The sequence below is a fragment of the Ambystoma mexicanum genome, chromosome 12 (genome assembly GCF_040938575.1).
Source record: "Ambystoma mexicanum isolate Mex_15411 chromosome 12, UKY_AmexF1_1, whole genome shotgun sequence".
Classification (NCBI taxonomy): Eukaryota; Metazoa; Chordata; class Amphibia; order Caudata; family Ambystomatidae; genus Ambystoma; species Ambystoma mexicanum.
This window is the reverse complement of record NC_090936.1, coordinates 516,637,033-516,654,402: the sequence shown is the minus strand read 5'-3', so window position 1 is coordinate 516,654,402 and position 17,370 is coordinate 516,637,033. Positions and strand designations below refer to the sequence as shown.

Genomic DNA, 17,370 nt, shown 5'->3' with positions numbered 1-17,370 from the left:
TCACTTTTAGTGCAGTTTGCCCGTATTTAGACAGAGGCATTCTGGGAGTAGTAGTTCTTGGATCTACCCAGGCTGTTAGACTAATTCCTGCAACTTCTGTCAGTGGCATTGTCTTCTTGTTTGTTCATGGGTATCAAATGTCGTTCAGTTGCATCATTTCCATTATATGGCCTTACTGCTTTATCTCTTATTTGCCCGAGATCAAAACAGCCTGAAAACACTGGCTCTCCCGTCCTGGCTGCCATTTACTCTCTAAGCTCTGTGTTTTCTTGTTGTTTTCCTGGTTTGGACTGCAATACCCGGTCACCATCTCAGAACCCGGGAGGTCTAGCCTCACAGATATCCATCCAGCAAGAGAAATGCATCCAGGCAGGCACTCCCACACAAGCCCGTAATCATGAGTGTAGGGTTGTGCACTGGGAATATTTCTCCTGCCGGATGTAGCGCTAGCATTATGTGCAGGCTGTCGCCTCATTCTGTGAGACTGACAGTGTTAGGAGGTCTTCCATGACACCTCTGATCGGTGTGCTGCTCTGCGGAGGCTCAGAGTCCAGCCTGTTGGACTGAACCTCCTCCGAGCAGCACACTTCTTCCAGGGCCTTTTCACAGTAGACATGCACAAATTCCAAGTAGGGTAGCATGACAGATTGTGCAGTCATCGTGACAAATCTGCGGTTTCCTCAACATCTGTACAAAACTTCTCCCTCCTCCAAATACACACATCATTGCTGTTGCGTGACTTTCACATGGCAACAGTGACAGAAAATTACCTTTTGAGTCTGGAGTGACACCTGTGGTGCAACGGTCAATGAGACCGGGCTTTAGCCCACCCATTCCCCCGAAATGTAGGGTTATGTTGACCTGACCTGGCTAAACTACAGAGCCGTGACAAGACAGGACCGGACACCGACAGTAAACAGTGCTTGAGGCTACACTGTTAAAGGCCCGGCAGTTACTGATGCAAAGCATTTCATTATTAGCCCCTGCATTTGTATGCATACATTTTAAGGCAATTGAAATCATGCTGGATTGTTATTACTTTTATGTCAGTGGAGTGATTAGCAGGGCCTAAGAGACAACTCATTCTTACAGCAGTTCCTAAGTGTGTGTTTCAGACACAGAGCCAGTTAACTGCTTATAACACTTAAGCTGCACTAGATTAGAATATGTAAATATATTAAATGCACCCACATGTAAGTTCGCCCCTCCCCTGAAGTCTCTAAAGTTAGCCCCTCTCACAACATTTGAAGGGTTAGCACCCCAACCCTGAAATGTTTGTCTAGTTGCGCACCCATCTAATACTCAAACGAGTACACAGGAATTTAAATGAACTTGCCATGATCGAACCAAGCAGCAAATATCTTTGTATCATGTGCATAAAGTTGGTCGATATGTTGACTAGATTTCAAAACTGTGTGGTCTTTCTATAAATAGATTGCACAACGGAACATTTCCAATGATTTGCAGATTAAAACGCGCAGTGAGAGTAAACGGCTTGTCAAGGATCACACATGTTATTTAAGCAGTGAAGCTGGTATTTGAGCTGAATTTGTTGGTAGAAAATGTGAGCCTAGTTTGTCTTTCACAGTTTTATTGGACATGAAAGAACACATAATTCCGACCAGCAAGTTTTGCCGCAAGCCATTCGCTGCAACTTGTTTGCCGCAGATCCCCTGTCGCCAAGCCCTGTTGGCTGCATCCAGCAGGAGTGGACGCAGGACCTATTGGTGCTGGAATCTTTCAGCTCATCCCATGTACATACAGACTAATATATATTTTTCGATTTGTAATGATTATTTGTGGAAAATATACTTGATGCTCTTTCTATTTTACCATCAACATGGCGTTTAAGCTAGCACAGGGGCCAGCACATATGTATGCCAATGTACATCTTAGAAACTTGCAGAATCACATGCTACCTCAGCATTGGGATCAGCATACACATCTGCGAATGTACCTCTGATCTGCAACACTCCCTGCTACTCTATTACTGGGCAGTTTATAACCCCATGTCGCTCAGTCCTAATCTTAAACACCCACTACGATTCATAAACTCGACCCAGTACACATCTCTCCCAGTGCACCTCTATCCTGACCAGAAGCACCCACTCAGTCGAGCAAATGTGCATTGGCAGAGCTGTGTGCTAAACCCATCAATCTTGACTTTCAGAAAGCACTGCTGTTCTTGCATTGGGATTCATATACACATCTGTTTAAGCACCCCAATGTAGCTTTCCCTACTATTCTGCTACTATGGCCAACACATAGCGCCGCAATTGCATTTTAAATCCAACGTTCAGCAAAATTGCTTGTCCAGCACTGGGGCCACTAAGAAGTTCTCCCTATGCTCCTCAATCCTGATCAGTAGCACCAATTGCTATTCCAGCAATGAAACCAGTATTCAGCTCTGCCAATACACCTCAATCTTCACCCTCAACACCCTCTGTTATTCCAAGTATAGGGGACTGCTTATAATTCTGCCAATGCATTACATGTGTGCTCTGTATTACACACTACAACTTAGAGAGACTGGATGTACTTATTTACCAACCACTTATAAACAACCCTCCATTAGGCTTTAGTTTGAGCAAAAAACATTATGTTTAAAGGGTCACTTGCTTCCCCACTATCCCTTCTTGGTTGTACCTCTTATATATGCTTTCTGATCATTATATTATCATATATCACACCACTTTGTATCAAAAATAGTCATTTATTATTCTTTCTTTGAACACATTATGTAAAAAACACTAACAATTTTTCTTTTTTTTCCTTTTTTATATGCAATTGTCAGATAGCTCCATACAATTCATTGACAAAACAAAAATAATGATTTTCAATTTCACTATGCGCATCAAATAATCTGTAGTAATACATTCTTTCACAATTTTCTTCAAGATAAAAATTTCATCAATATCTGTAGTTTGCTCACCTCTCTCATAGAGAAGTACATCCCAGTCCATAAAATATTTCACTCTATGTTCATATCACCCATGCTTACTCTCATACTGCATTCAAACCATACCCGACATGTTTCATTCCTTACACACTTTCATACAACTAACAAGGAAATTCTTCAGGGGTAAAAACTTCCATTATACCACAATTCTATAAGATGTGCAAATCTGTTTGTCTTCTTTTCATTCTAAGGATCCACTATTGATGAGGTTCCATTAGTATTTTACTGAGGTCCAACCTTCAAACGGATAACTAAAGGAAGCAAGAGAAGGGATATTCAAAATATATTATTCGAATCACCTTCGGGTATACACCTTACCACAGCTTTTCCAAACCTGCAATCAGGTCTGCGAATGCACCTCAATCCTGATAATACAGCACTGCAACCCACACAAAGTCCTAGAAGTCTTTCCTTGCACAGATAAAAAAAAAAAAATGCCCATACTGAGATAGATCCCTTCTGCACCCACCCGGTTTCCCAGGCCAGTGCCAACTCAAAGTACACTTAGTGAATTGTTCCATTGTCTACAACAATACACCAAGCATACCTCGCTACACGTCTTAGCCCTAGATTCCTTTATAAAAAATTTTAAACCAGCCATTTGCTTGTGGCTGTGCACATTTATGCCCAACACTAGCAAAACGTTTTAACTAACTTGATAGAAAAGCATAAATGGCGCTAACACACAACTGTTGAGTCGTCATTGATGCCTTGTTGCAATTAACTAGTCGTCCCATTGAAAATATTGACACAAAATTTGCTAATCATTTCGGTTGGATTGCTAATCAAAAATGTTTTGTGTAGCAATTTTGACTAATCAATTTTGCAAAACTAATTTATGTCTTGTATTCAACTCGTGATAATCAACAGTCATCCTGTAGGTTCCATCCGGCTTCTTAAGAGGCCTGATCGGGTTGTTCCAAGCCGTGGTCATGGGACGCAACACACCGGCTTCCATATACACTTTAATGGTTTCCGAAATCTCCTTTTGCCCCCCGGGAATTCAATATTGTTTCATATACACTCTTAGTGGCTATCAGAACCTGCACCGAGGGCATCTTCAACTGTCCCACCACCATGGGGTACAAGTGAACGCACTTAGGTTACATCCCAATCCAAGTGTTAATCCTTCTAAAATGTTAAATCCAATAATATATTCGGGAATCGGGACAACCAATACTTGGGAAGTGTCCCTTTTCAAAATTCCGATTTTCATGTCTATGTTTGTTTGAACGGCAGGGGTCTCTTTGCCCCCCCTCCCAACCCTGTGATTGTGAAAGGTCGTCCCTTAAACCTTGACGGATTTCCATGCATCAACAAGGCCTCCGCCCCGGTATCAAGTAAGGGATTGACCTTATGTATATTTCCTGACTGACAAAATAATTTTACTTTTATGTGAGGCTGTCTGTCTACCTTAATTTGGGCATTTGTTACTGGATTTTGACCATCATCCTATTCATACTTTGAGTGCGTGTTTTTGGATTCCAGCTCCACCATCCCACTCACCATTTTTCTCAAATCAGCATATGTCGGCTGAGATTGCGGGGGACATACCTGATGACATCTCCCTTCTCAGGAGGCGATATAAAATAATCCTCCTCCCTCTTGGGTTATGTACGTCTTGCCGTTTCACCCGTTTAGAACGCTCTTTCCCATCCAAGCCCCACTTTTTATCCAGTTGGTACATTTCCCGTGTCTCAATCCCATCAGTATCTCTCTGTGGCCCCTTTCAGCAAATCTAGAAACATATCCTTACTGGATACGCGTGAATCTCGGCTGTCAAACCTCTTCCCAGGAGTGCGTCTTTCACTATGCCCCTCCCTATCTCGATCTCGGGGTCTTTCCACAGTCTTTTCCCATTCTCCTAAATCTGCCAATTGCCTAATAGCATCCACCACTTCATCCGTTATTTTACCAGTGATTCCCACCAATAGGGTAATTGCGACATTCTTATATGCTCACCCCCATCGGCCTCTCACGGAGGGCCTACACATAGAATCTCCTGTATTTGGACTTCTTTGCGTCAAGGGTAAAAACCTGGCCGAATCCATAGCATCTACGTGAAGCCCCGCCACCCCTCCATCAAGTAACCTGACCATCCAGGCCAGCAAGGGTTCTGCGGCCCTCTGCTTTAATCGGTTAACTATTTCCCCAATTTCTTGTTGTGAATAATCCTCGAGTGCGGTCATATCCACTACCCCTCCTCCAGGGTTATTGGGATTACTACCCATCCTTCTATGTATCAAAGGTTTAACAACATGAAATATCTGTTGACCAGGCCGTGCGCAGCCCAGTATCCACATGTGCTGGAGCACCGTTGGGGACTTCGTCTCTGGTAGAAAAGCAGGATGGGTTGAAGCAAGCTCTTCAATCCGTTAACATGAGGTTGCCTTTACCGTCAATAACATCTACCAATATAGATCCTATGTCTCTGAATGAGATTTCTAAGGAAAACCAGACCTTAATTGGATGGTCTTGCAATCCTCAGATTAATGGTAAGGTACCCATTAACCGCACTTTTTTGTTGAATACTCTGTATAAAATTCCTTCATTACGCAACTTAGTCTCTCAAGATGTAGAATGGATTAGGTTGCCTCTGATTAACAACAATCGAATGTTGTGCAAAGTAGTATCGCCCATCATCGCTAAACTCATTTGGGAACACAAAACTGACTTGATATCTTTGGGATTGGAATTGCAAGCCTTTCCATATTTGGAAAAGGCCATGCAATTCTTAGAATTCACGCCTTTGGTGGTGAAACAAGACAACAGTAAAAAGGAAATGCCATCAGAGCAATCGGAAAATGCAAAGATCTTGGCACAATTGGCTTCTTTGACCTTGGCCCTAAATGGTTTAGTGGGGATTCTGCCCACTCCCAATGCCTCATCACTTTTAGGGTCTTCTCTGCCTATTGCTGAGGCAAATTCGTAATGCATAAACCCCATTATTCATTCATGGAATTGTTGTGGCTTTAATAACCTTTTAACACGGTTCCATGACAAGGCCATTAAAATCTTGCCTTCTATTTTATTGCTACAAGAAACTATGTGTGTTCATGACCTTCAACTAGACGGATTTACGGCCGTCAATCAGTTAGCTATTCAACCCCCAGTCGGTCGCCCGGTAGGTAGTTTGTCCATTCTATTAAATAATGATCTCCACTTTGTAATAAATCATAGAGTCTCTACCCAACTGTTTCTATTGGTAGATGTGACTATTAATATGGACATACCACGTAGAGTAATGTTGATTTCCCTTTATTGGAACCCGATCTCCATACTGCTTGTTGATGCTATAACCATGTTAAACGATGCTCTAATGGACATTTGTCATATCGCCCCAACAGCTGAGATATTAATTGGTGGCGACTTTAATTCCTATTTATACACATATCCTAACGATTCTCGTCTGTTTGAATTGGCACACCACGTTAAAACTTCCTGTGCAAATGGCTTAAGATGGGCCAATTTTTTCTCTTGCTGGGACCTATGTATAATTAAAGCTGCTTGCCTTAAAGCTTCATTTACATGGCATAGGGGGAATGCTTTCTCCACCATCGACTACATAATCAGCTCAAATCACCTTTCGGGCCTACTATCTTCAATCAAGTCCCATTTTCCGCCTTATGGAGATCATGCCATTTTAGAATGCTCATTAGCGGTAAACATTGAACCCTTTGATAGGGTACATTCGCTAGGCTTAGTTCAGTATGATAGACCGTACATCTCTATCAGTTGGAACATGTCCACATGTCGTCGACTGACTTTTTTAGTTAATCGCGACTGGTGGCCTGATAACTCATCAGACGATATCTCCTCTCAGGCTATCTCTCAGTGGAATAGTCAGATGATACAACATCACCTGAGAGCGTTGGCTGACTCTGCCGAGAATAATCTGAATACTGCACGACCTTGCAGTATCTTAGAAAGAACCATTGTGAAATTAAAAAAGGAGAAAAACTCTGCATTGCGTGCAATAAGGAATGAATATGGTAGGACAAATTGGTACAACTTGTCTAAAGCTAAAAAAAATGGTTTTGAGACACTTCAAAAACAAGTTAAAATCGGCCCGAATTGCATTTCATTTGACGGGGAATCAGAATATGGTGCGTCTCATTTGTAAGCACAATATTCGGGACATCTGGAAACTTCTTAGAGCATCCAAGTACTCTGTTCCCTCCTCCATGGAGTCGGCTACAGATGGCAACTCATGGTATACATTCTTTGAACAAAAATATCATCTACCGGAGAGATTCAATCAAGTAAATATTCTTGATTTAGTAAAATTTATTCCAATGACTTGTCCATGGGACGTCCAAGATGTCTTGTTAGCAATCACAAAGCTTAAATCCTCAAAGTGTGCAGGCCCGGATGGGCTTCCGCCATGCGTTATAAAAGACGATCCCATTTTCTGGGCTAACGTATTTTTGAAGATGTTTCAATCCATTTATAAAAGTAAAACTCTGCCAATATCTTGGGTTAAATCCATTATTATTCCTCTCCACAAAAAAGGTCCCATGGATAATCCATTCAATTTTAGACCAATAGCTCTGATTGACGTCGCTGCCAAGATCTTTGCGCTTCTGCTACTCAATGAGGTGGAGCAACACATTAAAACAAACAACTGTATTAACAAAGTCCAAACAGGATTTAGAAAAAAAATGGGAACTCAATTGAATGCAAGTATTCTAGCACATTTAATTGCTGAAGCTCACACCTCTACTAATGGACCAATTTTTATTGCTTCATTGGATCTAATCATCTGCCTTTGATTGTGTTATTCGAAGCAGGCTATGGACTAAAATGTTGGATCTTAAGTTTCCTCCGGGTCTGGTGGCGCTAATAGCGCTTCTACATCATAACACCACAATCAGAGTTCGTATTACTAGCAAAGGCCACCTAACATATTCTATTCCGACTGCTATTGGCGTTAAACAGGGCTGCAATCTTGCAGCAGTCCTGTTCAACTTATATCTTTCGGATATCGAAGGGATCTGGGATCCCCTTCACTCCTTTACAGTCAAGTTAGGTAAGCTTCGTCTGTCTTGGCTTGCATATGCAGACGATGTGTTACTTTTTGACAGTACTCATTCTGGACTTCAGAACAAATTAGAAACATTTGAGTTATATTGTAAACGAAACAACCTTACCATAAACTCATTGAAATCGAGCATTCTCATACTATCTTCTAAAAAAAAGCTACGAAAGTTTCGATGGAATTTGGATTCAAACTATATTAACATTGTTGCTCAGACAACTTCCTTAGGGTACAACCTGGCAAACAATTCTTCTGCAATGTTTTGGCAATAGACAATTGCGGAAAAAGTTCTCCCTCTACAAAATCAAATGAGATTAATTTTACGCAAATATTGCAAATATTCCCTAGTACCCTTATTTGAATTTTACTTAAAAAGGTTAGAGGCCATCATCTTATATGGTTTGGACCTGAATTTAATAGATCTTTCTTCATTTTTGAATAAAATACAAGCTGGGTTGTGGAAAGCAACCTTACGCCTTCCTGCGTCCCTTCCCAACGCAATTGTACGACATGAGCTAGGATTGAATTCATTGGCTTCTCGATATAATTGGCGTTTGTTGAAAACTTATCTTAATATGAGTTTTCCAGAAGAAAACTCTTTATATGAAGATTTTTTCATTATGCTGAGGGAATCCAAGCCTAGGTCCATTGCATGTTTCCAGCAGCGTATACAGCTTATTCTAAACAACATCAACATAGCAGCAGACGACTTACAAAGGAGGTTTTGCACAGCTCATAAGCGTTTATTCTGGAATGATTGGGCCGAAACGTGCGAACAATTAACACAGTATTCTTCATTTACTGAATATGCACATTATAGACACGCTCAAACACCTCGCCTGCAATATCTATTACTATCACCGAGTGAAGAAACTCGTGTAATATATATGCGCTTTCGTTTAGATCTGCTGCACACCAAGATGAGAATGAAACATTGGGCAAATAAAGAGACTACTGCTGTGGATACTAGATGCAGATTTTGTAAAATGCCTGAAATCAATGAGACCTTAAAACAGTTTTTTCTGTTTTGTCCAACTTTTGAAATGGAACGTTTAAAAATCATTTCCTCTTTTAGTCCCACCAATACTCTAAGCAGTAGAGAGTTAATTTGGACCAGATGTATGTGGGGGTCATGTAACTCGATAATTCTTGCGACTGTCCGTTTAGTGAAAATTATAGATGCAGCTATTGAATCGCATGTAGTTTAGACTTAACTTTGCCAAGTAATGAGATTTATTTTATAGTATGTATATTGTGTATACGAATGATTTTGCTAAGAAATTAGAGTTTTATAAACTTAACTATTTTTCCTTCGTACATATTTCAATTATGCCTTTTCTGTATTTATATCTATGTGCTTATATGTTTGTTTAAGAGGTGTATTGAATCTCGATGTAAATTTTGTAAAGTTGCGTATGCATCAAAAACAAATTTTTTGTTTTAATAAAAAAAAAAAAAAGAAAAAAAAAGAAAAAGGTTTAACAATTACCTCTTTATGGACAAATTCCGATTTGGGTATCACTTGTGGTTCTGAACTACTCTTGGTACTAGTGCTATCGAACACATCTCCATCCCAACAATCGTGATCCCAATCCACTCCTGCGGTAGCAATCATGGTTGCTACCTTATGGGAATTCACTCTCCTTCGTCTCTTTTTGTATTTATAACAAGCAACCCTCACAGCAGCTCGCTCGGCTACCACTTGATATTTGTCTGGTTTATCATGATACTATTTCATCTGGAGCTGCTGCATTAAGGCAAGTTGTTTTTCAGCAGCCTGCTCTTTCCAATTTCAGGACATTCGCCCGCAATTCCACATTCTGCTGATGTCGTTTTTGAAAGGCATGTAACAAAATCCAGCCCCTCCTACCTAAAGCCGAACACACCTTCCCTTTTTCCACCAGCACCTGTTGCAGACAACACACTACTTCAGCCAGACTTGCCTCCCCTATACTGATAACCCATTCCTTGCTCAAGCCCTCACCACATGCCCAAGTCTGCAACTTTGTCATACGCACTCTTAGTCCACCCCGGAATAGTCACCTCGAGACAGCTTCCGTCTGCAGAGCTTCCTTTTTTCCCCAAATAGGAAACTCATGTTACCAAATGGATATTTCACGTCCCTATCTCAGAACACAAAAAGAAAAAACAAACAGTCAGTCATACATAAACATAGAAAAATATGCATCACTGTTAGGAAAGTTGCAGAAGACACCTTCATCACGGTTACCACGACACTGCTTAGTCCCACAGCAGGTAGGCAAAGACATCACTCGTACTAACAGGGTCTGGAGCAGTGTGTCCTCCCTCTCAGCGCGACTGCATGTCCCGAGGTCCGAATTCTAACTGCTTTCCCAAGACGGATACCTCTTCTCTTTATGGGGCTACTTTCGATCCCCGCACCTCATGGGTTGCCAGACTGCCCTCGGCCGAAGAGCAGACAATAAGCATGAAGAGCAAAGAATGGAATATTACAGCTAGAAGCAGAAAAAAATATAACTTCTCTCCTTGTTTTCGTTCCCAGTCCCCTTATCACTGCACCTGCAGACTTCTCTGACTCCCATTCTGACTTGTCCTTCGGTGAACAATACAACAACTATTCTCCCGGGCTTGGTCATCTGGCATTAGTATGTGACCTTGCCTTTGCTGCCGAAATACATGTTTACTTGCTGAGCCCATGAACACGTAGGCTTGCTTTGCTGTTTCATAGCAGTAAATGAAAGTGAATGTCCAAGATGGCCACGTCAGCGCCATGTTTTTTGGCTCAGTTTTGCTCATGCACTACACCCAGTGCAGTCTAGGTCAGTAGCCTGAATGGCTATCCAACCATCTCACCTGTTCTGTTCAATTCAGTCCAATTAATGTCTCTTGTCTTTGTTAGGACATGGGGATATCTGGCCTGTGTCCCACCCACTCAGACTGTAATTTTCCAAGAAAGATCCTGCCATTCTCTCCTGCTAGGCAGTTCTTGGTCTTTACCCCACCTAAGGGTCTGGTTTCCCTCACTCGCCTTGGGGTCAGGTTTTTCACCACGCCTTGGGGTTTCAGGCTCTCGCACCCTGCCTTGGGGTTTTGTTGGGCCTTGCCTCCCTCTCCCGGGTTCCCTGGAGCCACCGCATACTCAGTCTCCTGTGCGATGCCCCTCACGGGTCTCGCAGAGTTTGGCCAATGCGGCACCACCACTTCTGTTCCATTCTGGTGTTGTGTGTCGGACAAAACTTGCCCTCTCTTTCTGCGAGTTTCCTGCAGGGTTTTGAGGCCAGCATGTGGGTACAACGGTTGTCAGCTTCTCAGACAGCGGGAGCTCCACGGCGTTTCCTCTTGGTGGCCAGTTCCAGCTCTTGGTACGGCAGCGCGTTCTGCTAGCACGTCTGCGATCCATGTTGCCACACCAGGTGTACGCTCTTCCTGCCACATCTCTCAAAAGGCGGTCCCTGTGCTTTTTTGGCACTGGGGGTTGCTCTTCTCCCAGTCTCTGATGCAAATTGGGTCTGCTCCTCTGTTAAGGGGTGGCCGTTTCAGCATTCCCGGCAAGTCCTGTGCACACAGAGGATCAGAAACCACGCCACCCATTCCTACAGGAAGTTTTAAGTTACCACACAGTTTAAGACCCACACAGCCAACAAAGATATTGGGATCTTGACAATATGGAGGATTAGCGATATCCCTTTCAGGGAATCTCCTTTCCCCAAAAGGGGTGGGGGGGGTTTCACCCCCAGTGGGAACCCCCTTGCTCTATCCCCTAGAGGTGTTAAAGTTAGTGGGTACACCTCCTTAGTCCCCTTGGGGAGAGTGGACTAATTGGATTCATTCACAATCATTGAAATTAAGGCTCACAGGGCCTCATTCCGAGGTTGGCTGTAAGGGGTTAACAGCACAGCATTACGAGGTTCTTTAGTGGGTCCCGCTAAGGGCAGCTGGTTTTACCAGGCGCCCTTAGTGGGAGCCGCTAAAGTACCAGGGAGCTAACAACGGGCCTGTTATTAGCGGCCCTGTTGTTAGCTCCCTCCCCATTCCCATTGAGCCCTATGTGGGCTCGAATGGGGATGGGTTCCCTGAATGGGGAAATACCGGGTCCTCCAAGGTTGGAATGGCCTGATATTTCCCCATTCAGGGAACCCGGACCCGGTATGCGGTATGGGGCTACCTCCATACTTGTAATGACCCCCACAGTCTCTCTTCCTTTCTACCTCTGGCTGAGTGTAGATGACAACCACAGCAATCAAAGTCCTCTTCTTCCAAGCTAGGAACAGATACTATTTACAGCAGATAGCCAATTCTCCTTCTCCTGGCTGTAGATGCCAACCTCCGCAAGCAACAAAGTACTCCTACTCTAGACTGGATGTACGTGGTAATAACTGCAAACACCAAAAAGCCTTCCAAAAAACAAAAAAACACGATCCACAAGTCTTACTCTCTATAGACCTACTCCTTCAGCTCCACACACCAGATTGAGGGCTGAACCTTAATTTGTATACTTCTAGGGGAATTAGCTCTTCCACTCACCTCTTGCCATTGGCCCTTCTAGTCTGTGTTTTTGATCCAATAAGCTATTCGCTTAAATCTTTTTACTTTTTCTATGCCTTATTTTAGTAACTTCAAGCTTTCAGGCATGGCTATTTTCTTGTCTTGGGAGTCAGTTCACTCCCTTATTGCCTTAGGATCTGATACCAGATGTCTCATCACCTGCAGAAACTATGTAAGCACTTTATTCCTATAAAAAAAGTGATGGGTGAAAGGCTTGCCGAGAGCAATGCCAGAGGTTGAGATGAATTCTAAACCTTCTAGCCATCACCTCTTTTGTCTTGCTACAGTCACCCCGAGGGGGAAGGGTATGCCCAGCCGTGGTCCTATGCCTGCTGGGCCTAGAAAACCAAGCTACTCTTCACTGTCTGGAGATGCTTGTGGTCTCATGCAGAAGGGATGTGAACAACAGTTCTGGCTGGACTGCCCCTTTGGGGATGGGACCACTCCCGATTTGCATTTGGTCTTATCCCTTTTGTAATGGCTTGGCAGGCGAAGAACCTTCGTCTGGACGGTTGCCCAGAGCAATGTCACAGGTTAAGATTCATTCTAAACCTTCAAGCCATCATCTCTTGTTTTGCTGTAGCGCTTTATTCCATCAGTTTCTTGTGGGTTAGTGTGCTGGGATGATTTCTCTTGCTCTGTGTCCCATTTGCTTGGTCAAGCTATACGTCTTTGAAAATTCTGACCCTTTGGCCGTTTCCACATACTTAACCTTTTGGTTTTCTGACCTATTATGGATCTTTACAGGTTTTCTTCATGTGGCCATGCCCAGATATTGGGCCGGTTACTTTTTCTCTGAAGCCATTCGAGCCAGGCGCACCATTTATCCTTGAACTTCTCCCTCCCATGGGCTCATGGGACTTGTAGTATATGTGTGTATATATTGGGGAAGGACGGGACCCAACAGTAAGTATGGGAGTGGTGTCCTCTTCGGGGTAGCTAGGGAGCAGCGAGCCAGCCACCCCTGCCTCCAGGACACTGCCCCCATACCTTTTCAGAATGGGACCCTGTTACGTATAGTATTGAAACTACAGGAGGCCCAGAAGGAAGAGGAGAAGTTGACCAGCGATGAGTAGGTCTACCAAAAGGGTACACAAACTGGTGTGCAACTGTTGACTACAACTTTACAATGAAGAAGACAGCAGACTTGACATCACTGATGAGTGTGCATTGAAATTGCTGTAAAAGTGACTTATACAAGAACCTGTATCATTAGCAAATATCCTTCCAATGGCAAGGACAGGGGCCAGAGGAGATGCACAAGTGGCTCAGATGGAGGGCAGAAGAGCATGCTGCTGCAAATGTGTAGCTTGAGGAGACAACAGAAAAAAAGAAAACTCAGGAACAGACTAACAAAGGAACTAGGTGGAGGAAATAGTACAGGTGAAGGCAGTACTTTCCAAATGAAACACAACGCCCAGTTATGGAACACAAGTGCTGGGAAGGAAATTCATTTTAAAAAGGTCTGTAAGTCTACATACACAGAAAAGTATGCTGAACACAGAACAGTAAGACGTCACACATGCATAAAGAAGCATCCAAGTAGGATATCAACAAAGAATGCATCTACATGATGAAAGAAGGAGCTGGGATGAATTAGCATACCATTAACATACCAACCTCCTTATTGGAATGCACTCTGCCAAAGTGGTCAATAGCACAGAAGCAACAATGTAATGTGCAGCACTGAGCTTGACAAGATGAATGGAAATCATCCCTTGTCACAGGTTTATATCGGCTGCCAATTTACCACTAAAGAATCATTGAAAGTTCACCACAATGCAATATACATTCATAACAATAGTGGATGAGAGAGATGAAGTAGCTGTTAATTGCTCACTCCGAAGCCTCACGTCCTACATAATAATGAGCCTAGGATCTTTCAACATCCGAATTATACAAAATATGCAGAGGCAGATATTTACTAAAAACTAGGATACTGAAGTTAATCTGCTTATTGCAGGGTTCGAAATTGAGGGCAGCTGGAAGCTATTTAGCTCCTGGATAGGACATAGAAGAGCCTAGTGAGCTTGACACCAACAGCTACCAGGAGCTACTTTTGGTTCCCCAGGCCAACTGGTGCCGAACAAATAAACCAATGTGAATTTAAATCTATGAATTTGGGATAATCTATAAACATTCAAACTCACCTGTACGACATTTAAAGCATAAGAGGTCAAAAATAAGATGGAAAGTTATTTTGTCCATTATGTGGAAGTTAGATTTGCAGAACTCCATGTACTAGTGCCTGGTTCCCCAGAGGTAGCTCCTGGTCACTGGTCAATAATGGATGCACAGGAGCTGCTTTTAGCTCCTGCTTACTCAATCTTTAATGTTGATCCCAGCATTGACTAGTCAGTTAAAAACAATCTGTCAAAAAGCATCCAGGAACTCAATCGACAAAGTTCCAAAGGTGGGAGGGACAGGCTTGGTGAGGGTGAGCAGGTAAAGATTGACTCACACAAGCAATGCACCAAATGAAGCCAGTTGCGTTCAGCATAAAGCACAGTATGGCAACATCACATATATGTGTTACTTTAAAATCACACAAGATGCAGGTTTTTATATCTTATTTTACTGAATGAAGATAATCTGCAGTGATGGAACAAAGCATTAACTTTCGAAGTCCCACAGACTTCTTCAACCAATGTTGCAGGTTCAACCAATTAGTAAAGAAAAAGCCACAGCACAGAACATTTTCAAATCAAAGGATTGCTGAAGGATTCACATGCATGGAATGTTGGTCTGGAATTGCTGTCTTATCTAGAAGACCATAGAAACTCCTAGAAGCAGGGATCACATAACGGTTTGAAAACAGTACACATTTCTAGCTGACATTTTCATTTAATATATCCTTTTCACATGCAACTTAAGGCCCAGGCAGTCTTGAACCCTGTAGTTTCCAAAAGTGACTGTTGTTATTTTAAAAGGCGTATTGAAGTGAAGGTTTTAAAAGCACATATTTGGAAAACAGCGTCAGTATTGCATTCTCCTTATACAGCCGATAATTGTGTAGTGCAGCCTCTATATAGTGTCAAGACATGTGTGATGAATCCTATAGATACCTCACTAAAACCCTACCTAAAGTATCCTCCGAGGTGGCCAGGAAAAGGCAGACCCTTCCTGATCCTGACCTTGGTGGTGGTGTACTGTGGGAGGATCATCTGGGAGGTGATGAGGCCCAGGGTGGTGAAAAGATCCGTGAGATGAGACACAGTATTTATCCTTGAAAGGGGGACACCTTTTAAAGTTGCCAAAACATGTAATGGCATATTGTTGCTATGATCATCTGAACCGCATTTTAAATCTCTGAGGGGTAATCTTTGAATCACTTGTCAAGTAGTGAAAACAATTTATCCATAAAGATTAAGTGGCTGAACATTGATATAACAAGTGTAGAGCAAGCATTACCACAGCCAAAAGAGGACCTCTTGTTTCTCCAATTATAAGTGAAACAAACCTTCCCCAAAGGTGCAGAGTAGTTCAAACATTGCCAAAAGCCAGTCAGAACATCAGCATTGCCGGAGCAAAGAGGGTGTAAGCATTACCTGAAGCAAAGATAGAGTGGCAACAAGACTTCTGGGTAAATTATCCTGGCTAATAAAATACAGAGCGATCAAGGCAAAGTTGGGGAAGGGAAGCTTGTTGCTTGTAATCATTGTGTTGCAAGTTTGGTCTTCAATGCCAGAAATGTCCATTGTCGGTCCTGTCTCACCCATTAGTGGTCTTGAACAGTAGTGTTCAACAGCCTTAGTACTAGTGGGTGTCTTTTTACTTTGTTGATATGATTGCACTGCTGGACCATAGGCTCAAAGTTGGCCATAGTGCCTCATGAAACCTAAATCTATGTTCAGACCACTGTCTTTTAGGTTGAGTACTGAGCTCCCATGTCCTGTGTGGGATATTCGAGAGGTAACCTTTTAAAACCATCAATGGCAGATCCTGCAATGTGTGCCCACCTGTGTGAAATGTTGACACAGCGGCGTTTGTATTGTTTTTCCGAGATTAGGGTTCATTCTTTCATGCAGCTCCTTGCAGGTCGCACCTACATATTTTCCATGGGTGTATTTTTTGCACTGGATGGGGTACACAACACTGGATGATCTGCAGTTGTATGTACCTTGTAACTGTACTGTTCAGTTCTGTCAGGTTGTTGTTGCTAATCCAGTGCATCTGTGTTGGCAAGATTTACATCTTTTGACGTTGCATGGGTAAGCTCCAGGTCTTCTCTTATCTTCAAAACTGTTGTAGGTTTCTAGGTTGCTTGGTGGCAATTAGGGAAGGTTCTTTGCACATGTCTTTTAGCTCATAATCCCTGGCTAAATATTGGTTATAGTTCCTTAAATATCCTAATCAGTTGTGTAAGTGCTGGATGGTAGGGACAACCAAAGGTATTCATTCTCCCTCTCGGCTATCTCTGTTGTAGCAGGTTGCCTTTGGGTAATTTCAATGCACAATCAAATTCCCTGTCAGTTTGTCTGGCCAAAGGACCATTTTGCAGGTAGAACAGTTGATGGCGCAGAAGTAGATGCAAGGGCCAAGCATATCGATGGAGTATAACACACAGAAAGCTGTACACCATGTATTGAAAAGAATATATTGACGAGGGTCCAGTGGATGGCATCAAAAGATGTTGCTGTCGTGCAGAGCATGGCTTTTCAAAAGAAATGCTGTAATTGAGACATTTTTAACTCTTTTTTAAAGCGTTTTAAAATATGTCCTTGGTGGTATAGCAATTAATTGAAAATTCAAATGTAGCAGTGTAGTGAGTTTCACAAGGATAATTGCCCCCATTATGAAAACCAATTAAGAGAAAGCAAAATATTTAACTTTCACAATTATTAGG

At 42.6% G+C, this 17,370-nt stretch overlaps 1 protein-coding gene across 2 annotated transcripts in view; it reads right to left on the bottom strand.

The window, feature by feature from the left end:
• BRAF (B-Raf proto-oncogene, serine/threonine kinase) overlaps nucleotides 1-17,370 on the bottom strand; it is a 1,813,806-nt gene that overhangs the window by 1,472,778 nt on the left and 323,658 nt on the right. The window lies entirely within an intron of this gene.